General features: G+C 38.0%; 1 long non-coding RNA gene across 1 annotated transcript; it reads left to right on the top strand.

Annotated features, from left to right (window-relative positions):
- Window positions 1–4114: 4114 nt before the first annotated feature.
- Window positions 4115–4759, top strand: LOC121977727. The gene is made up of 3 exons (XR_006111017.1): window positions 4115–4154; window positions 4442–4553; window positions 4660–4759. It is a non-coding gene; the product is annotated as an uncharacterized LOC121977727 (long non-coding RNA).
- The last annotated feature ends 2904 nt before the right edge of the window (window positions 4760–7663 follow it).

Genomic DNA, 7663 nt, shown 5'->3' with positions numbered 1-7663 from the left:
AAGATTTATTAAAAACTAACAAAAAGCATGAATTGAAATGCAAAAGAAAATTAAGTCGGAACAAACTCCCCTTCATATGAGTAGATAGCATCAATAACCTTCATCTTTTGCATCACCTCTCCATTGCCAATCTCATGAAACAACTTGAGTCTATGCCCATTCACCTTAAAAATCCTGTCGGTAGCCTCTTCCCTAATCTCAAAGACTCTACAAGAAAACACATTAGTTACAACATAAGGTCCTTCCCAACGAGATCTCAACGAACCTCTAATCAATTGAAGTCGTGACCTATACAAGAGTACCTTGTCACCAATATGAAATTCCTTACCCACAATGTACTTATCATGAAAATTCTTCATCTTCTCTTTGTAAATCCGTGAGTTCTCAAATGCTTCTAACCGAATTTCCTCAAGTTCTTGAAGTTGCAATTTCCTCTCTTCTCCGGCTAAGCTAGCATCGAAATTACAAGCTTTAACTACCCAGAATGCTCTATGTTCAATCTCCACCGGAAGATGATAAGCTTTACCATAAACCATCCTATATGGAGACATTCCTATAGGGGTCTTGAAAGCAGTCCTGTAAGCCCAAAGTGCATCATCCAATCTCTTGCTCCAATCTTTCCTATCAGGTCTCATAGTTTTCTCTAGAATTACTTTCACTTCTCTATTTGACACCTTGGCTTGACCATTTGTTTGGGGATGATAAGGAGTAGAAACTCTATGTGAAACCCCATATCTGCTCAGCATAGCCTTCATGTGTCTGTTGTAAAAATGTGTCCCTTGATCACTAATGATTGCCCTGGGCACTCCAAACCTGCAGAAAATATGTGTCCTGACAAAACTAACAACAACTGAAGAATCATCAGTCCTGGTGGGAATAGTCTCCACCCATTTGGAAACATAATCAACTTCCAATATAATATATGAAAATCCAAAAGAGACAGAAAATGGACCCATGAAATCAATACCCCATACATCAAAAATCTCACAGAATAGTATGTAATGTTGAGACATTTCATTCCTAGGTCCTATGTTCCTAGTTTGTTGACACCTATCACATGATCTACAAAAATTATAAGCATTACGAAAAAGGGTAGGCCAATAAAATCCACACTCTAAAACCTTCCTAGCTATCCTTTGGGGTCCAAAATGTCCCCCACTCTCAGATGAATGACAAAATACAAGTACAGACTGAAACTCAAAGTCAGGTATGCATCTCCTAATGATCTGATCACTACAAAATTTCCATAGATAAGGATCATCCCACACATAATATTTTGAATCACTTTTTAATTTGTTCTTTTGAGCTTTTAAAAATTGTGCAGGAAAAACATTACCTACTAAAAAATTTACCACGTCTGCATACCATGGAGACTCACCATGCATCCTGAAAAGCTGCTCATCTCTAAAGTCATCATCAATAGTCGTGTGATCCATGACTCCCTCAATTCTGCTCAAATGATCTGCAACCAAGTTCTCCTTTCCGCTCCTATCTCGTATCTCCAAATCAAACTCCTGAAGGAGAAGTATCCATCTAATCAATCTAGGCTTAGCATCCGGCTTCTTGAGGAGAAACTTCAACGCTGCATGATAAAAAAATATCACCACGTGAGAACAAAGTAAATATGATCAAAATTTATCTAAAGCAAAAACAATAGAAAGAAGCTCCTTTTCTGTTGTGGTGTAATTTGCTTGAGCCGAATCCAAGGTCTTTGATGCATAGCAGATCACATGTGGTGCTCCCTCTACTCTCTGTGCAAGTACCGCCCCTATAGCAAAATTTGAAGCATCACACATCAGCTCAAATGGCAAAGTCCAATCTGGTGCCCTGATAATAGGTGTAGAAATCAAAGCCTCCTTCAATTTCTGAAAGGCTTCCTTGACCTCTGATCAAACTAAAACTCCACATCTTTCTGAAGAAGTTGAGATAATGGAAGAGCAATCTTACTGAAGTCCCTAATAAATCTCCTGTAGAATCCTGCATGGCCAAGAAAAGCTTGAACATCCCGCACGCATGCGGGGTAAGATAAAGAAGATATAACGCTAACTTTAGCAGGATCTACCTCAATTCCTTTCCTAGAGACTATATGACCTAAAACAATACCATGCTCAACCATAAAATGACATTTTTCAAAATTAAGTGCCAAGTTAGTCTCAATGCATCTATCTAAAACCCTAAACAAATTTCCTAGACATGCATCAAATGATGAACCATATACAAAAAAATCATCCATGAAAACTTCCATGCAATGCTCTAATAAATCACCAAAAATACTTACCATGCATCGCTGAAAAGTTCCTGGAGCATTACATAATCCAAATGATATCCGTCTATAAGCAAACGTACCGAAAGGGCAAGTGAAGGTAGTCTTCTCCTGGTCCTCTGGGTCGATGCAAATCTAAAAATATCCAGTGTAACCATCGAGGAAGCAATCATGTGACTTGCCCGCCAGTCTCTCCAACATCTGATCAATAAAAGGCAAAGGGTAATGGTCCTTCCTGCTCACTTGGTTTAGCTTCCTGTAATCTACACAAACTCTCCAAGAATTCTTTACTCGTGTGGGCACCAACTCATTCTATTCATTAACTACCACTGTCACCCTTAATTTCTTTGGAACTACATGGATGGGACTCACCCACTAAATGTCAAAAATAGGGTAAATAATGTTTGCCTGTAGAAGTCTAGTCACCTCTTTCTTGACTACATCAAGGATCAGTAGGTTAAGTCTCCTCTAGGGTTGTCACACTGGTTTCACATCCTCCTCCAAATAAATTCTGTGCATGCAAATAGAAGGACTGATCCCAGGAATATCTGCCAGAGTCCATCTGATGGCCTTCCTATGTTGTCTCAGAATCTCTAACAATCTTTCTTCTTGATCTAGTTTCAAATTCTGAGCTATAATGACAGGTAGCTGCTGATTCTCTCCTAAATAAACATATTTCAAATGCTGAGGTAATGACTTTAACTCATCCTGTGTCTGGTCAACATAAGGCGATCCTAGGGGTAGAGCTTCTCCTAAGCAATCCCCTACGCATAATTCTTCTTCTCTAGGCGATCCTAGGGGTAGAGCTTCTCCTAAGCAATCCCCTACACATAAGTCATCTCTCTCACTTGGATATAATCCACAAGACTTATCATCCACTCCCAAGGCTGAAATATCCTCCATATATGTAAATAAAATGTCACCTTGACCAACCTCTCCAGAATCTGAATTTGAATCATTCATTGAAAAGAAATCCATGCTGTCCAGCTCCTCTGAGATGTCCAAACTAAGAAGATAATGATCCTCTCTAGGATGCTTCATAGCGTCAAAAATACTAAATCGAACCACTGGATCACCTATCTCCATGGAAAGTGTGCCCGCATGAACGTCAATCTTGGTCCTTGCAGTCTTCAAAAATGGTCGTCCTAGAATAAGTGGAGATCTACTGGCCAGGTATTCTACCTCCATATCTAGGATATAAAAATCTGTAGGAAAAATGAGTTCTCTGACCTTAACCAATACATCTTCAATAACTCCAGTTGGGTGAGTCTGACTGCGGTCAGCTAACTGAATGACTACTCCTGTAGGTTGTAATGGTCCAATCCCTAAGGTCTAAAAAACTGATTTCGGCATGACATTAATTGAAGCTCCCAAATCTAACATGGCATCTTGAAAAATATTACTCCCGATCTCACAAGGGACTATAAATACTCCAAGATCTTCACATTTCTGAGGAACTGATTGAAGAAGTGCAGATACATTCTTGCCCATGCTAATTAACTCATTCCCCTTCAACTTTTTCTTGTGCACACAAAGATCCTTAAAAAATTTAGCATATTTTGGAATTTGCTTGATCATTGTGAGTAAAGGAACATTTACCTCCACCTTGCTAAATAAGTTAACAAGCTCTTGAAATTCCTTAGCTCTTTCCTCTTCTACATTCTTCCTTGGTTGAATTTTTCTTTGAGGAAAAGGCAATGGAATGCTTAGCTCGATATCTTTCTGAACTGAATTTTGATGTCCTGAATTTCCAGATTTGCTGCAATCTGGGTTTGCTGCTGGAAACTGTTCAGCTGGACTAAAGTTGCTGGAAATTTTCGGAATACAACTTCTACTCCCTTGTGCATGCTCCAAATTCACAGGATCGATGAAAATTGAAGTGGAGCTTGAGGTTGGCACATTCTGAACTTCTGGAATTTCTTCACTACTGGAACTTTGTTGCTGGATTTCTGGAAAATTTTCAGCAGCAACTCCTTCTTTTGAAAATTCTGAAACTTTTCTACCACTCCTTAAAGTCAATGCACTAACGTTCCCTTTAGGATTAGGAGTTGTTTGAGATGGCAATTGACTAGATCCCTGAGCTTGAATCTGATTAATGCTGGAAGCCAATTGTCCTATTTGCCTTTCTATATTTTGAATTGCTGAATCTGTCCTTTGCTGATTTTGTTGCTGTTGAAGAATTTGTTGCATCAATTCCTCCAATCTGGCTTGCTGTGCATCAGAATTAGAAGCATTACTGGAACCTCCTTGAGTTAAACTCAACCTCCTAGATGCTGGAAGTACTTGCTGTGTAAAATTCAGTCCCTGTTGAACACTCTGATTCTGGAATTGATGTTGCTGATTTTGATTTGGAAACTGTTGATAAGGCTGAAATGATTGCTGAAATTGATTTGTAGGGTGGTAAGGGTGCTAGAAATGTTGATTTTACTGCTGGAATCCATGCTGAAAAGGATGATTCTGCTGGAAATTTTGAGTATGCTGAAATTGCTTATTTGAAGATGGTTGTTGATAGAATGAATTTCCATATCTTAAATTCAGATGATCTCTCCAACCAGGATTATATGTAAAAGAATGAGGATCATATTTTTGATGATGAGCTCTAGAAAAGGCTGCCAAAGATTCATCTTGATGAAGGCTCGGACAAAGTTCTGAATTGTGATCTTGGCTTAAACAAATACTACAAACCTCACTTTGTTTAAATGGAAATTGCACATTTGGAACTATAGAAGATTGAGTAGCATTGTTCAAAGCTAATTGTTTTACCAATGAGGTTAATTCAATCAATGAGTTCCTTATTTCCTTTTGTTCATTAGAAACCATTTGAACTTCACCAACTCGTCTAGTAGTGAGTGCTCTACTTCCAAATTGCTGTGAATTTTCAGCCATGTTCGAGATAAGCTCCCTTGCTTGCTCTGGAGTTTTGTTCACTAAAGCTCCTCCAGCTGCTGCATCTATCATACCCCTGTCCATAGGTAATAAACCCTCATAAAAGTATTGGACTAGTAATTGCTCACTAATTTGATGCTGAGGACAACTTGCACATAACTTCTTGAATCTCTCCCAATATTCATACAGTGTCTCCCCTACCACTTGTTGAATTCCACAGATACTCTTCTTGATAGTAGCAGTCCTAGAAGCTGGAAAGAATTTCTCCAAGAAAGCCTTCTTCATATCAATCCAAGAGGTGATAAATCCTGGTGGCAAATAGTATAACCAATCTTTTGCTACTCCAGTTAATGAAAATGGAAAAGCCCTTAGATTGATGTCCTCTTCTGAGATACCCTGTGGCTTCATCGTAGAACAAACCACATGGAATTCATGTAAGTGTCTGTTCGAGTCTTCTCCAGATAACCCTTGAAATTTAGGGAGTAAATGGATTAATCCTTATCTTAACTCAAAATCTCCTGCCAAAGTTGGATAAGTAATGCATGAGTACTTGAAAGCTTCATCACGAGCTGCAAGCTCCTTCATAGTTCTATTATGATCAGCCATGGGAATATCTGAATGTAATAAAATGCTCTCAGAGTCTTCTAAAGTTTTCTCTTGAATTCTCAATGTCCTGAAGGTTCTCTCAATCTCCGGATCAAGTTCAAATAATTTTTCTGTTGAAGTCCTGGTCATAACATCAAAAGCAAAATGAGTATTCAGATTAATCCAATGTAAGCAAATAAGACACAAAACAAAGAATCCAATCTAAAGACAATCACACTTTTCTAGTTAACTCCCCGGCAACGGCGTCAAAATTTGGTGTTAACTATTTTGCATGTCACGTGTCACACCAAATTAATTAGATTGAAACTCATTGTAACTAAAAATAATTATTGTAATAAGGAGTCTCAAGTCGTATTCTTTTTCCAAGGAGTCATTAATAAATGTGTGAATGCCTAGAATGTGATATTCATTTGAGCTTTATTCTGGAAATGAAGTTTTGGTTATTACAAACTCAGAATTAAAATGGATGTCTTTCACAAACAAATGCAATAGAATTAAAAGATATGTATGCTTGACAAAATTTATTTTGAGCAAACACATCACTGCATGAAATAAAGTTAACTTAGAATTATCAAGCTAACTGCATCCAAATTTACACATGAATAACAACAAAACCAAAATAAATTGAAACAAATTACTTGAAGATAAACTAAACTGAGTTGTAATTTTTTGTAGTGAACAACATTACTCGAAGCTATAGTGAACCAGGAGAAAATCAATTGAAAGAAACAGAGCTTTCAAACTATTCTAATCTAATGGAAGTTTAAGAATAAACAAATTCAGTAACAGAACTGAAACTAAAGTTTGAACTGAGAATTGAAACTGAAGTAAGAATTGAAATCCCTAAACTCTTGTCTCTAATTTCTGTTAAAATTCAACTATAAGCTGTTAACGTAAGAAATAGAATGAGAAAATCTAACAGAACATATTTCAACTTGGTTTTGTTTGCACCGAAAAGGAAATAAGATTAAAACTATAGATCTATTAATTGAAACTAAAATCAAGATGAAAGAGCATCACAACTCAAATCATTGTTTCATCAACTGTCTTTCTACAAATACGCAAAAAATCTCGCGGAAACTCCCGTGAGAAATCACCGGATCAATTTAGATTCTCGGTTGAGAATCAAGAAGTGTGCAGCTGTAGAAACCTCCCTACAAGCTTACAATCTTCTATAAAGTTCAATTGTCAAAGATCAGGGGAAAGATGAATGAGACGCGATTGTCAATCGATCGATCAAATCAATTGCGAAGTCGCGAGCGATTGATGAACGGATGTGAAGCAGAAACTTCTGGAAAAACTCCTCCATGATTTCTGTTGCCTGTTGGACTCCTTCAGATCGGAAAAACTCCTCCGATCTGAGCTTGTCTGGTGAATGTGAATTGCATGGACGGCGACAGAAGAACCTCCTCTCTCATAATCTGGTGGTCGGACAATGATCGTCGGTCACTCCAAATGCTGCCGGTGATGACAGATCTCAAACTTTGATCTAGATGTTGATGGGAGCATCGGCTTCGCTAAGGATGAAAACGATGAACAGTAGAGAATCACGAGGAACCGAGCTCAGGGAACACTGTAGTTTCTCAAGGTTTTTAAATCCCCCTCAAACCTGATCGGACGGTCCATAATGTTTCGACTTGATCAACGGCTAGATGAACTCGGATCTGAATCAAAATCTCTGGATCTTTATCTACGGTTGAGATCTATTCCTCATTAGGTTAGATGGGTCAGATCTTCAATGGATGACTCAGATCTGCTTGATTGTGGATGAACGACTACAATTGTTTTGGAGCTTGATCGCCTCGTTAAGCCCTAGATTTGACCTAAGTGTGAAATGATCGGATTGGATCCATGACCCTATTGATGCCTACAAGATAACAATCAAATATTAGCATCAAATACCATAAT

Source organism: Zingiber officinale, chromosome 4B (genome assembly GCF_018446385.1).
Source record: "Zingiber officinale cultivar Zhangliang chromosome 4B, Zo_v1.1, whole genome shotgun sequence".
Classification (NCBI taxonomy): domain Eukaryota; kingdom Viridiplantae; phylum Streptophyta; class Magnoliopsida; order Zingiberales; family Zingiberaceae; genus Zingiber; species Zingiber officinale.
Note: the sequence above shows the minus strand (reverse complement) of the source record. Positions and strands in the feature narration are given on the sequence as shown.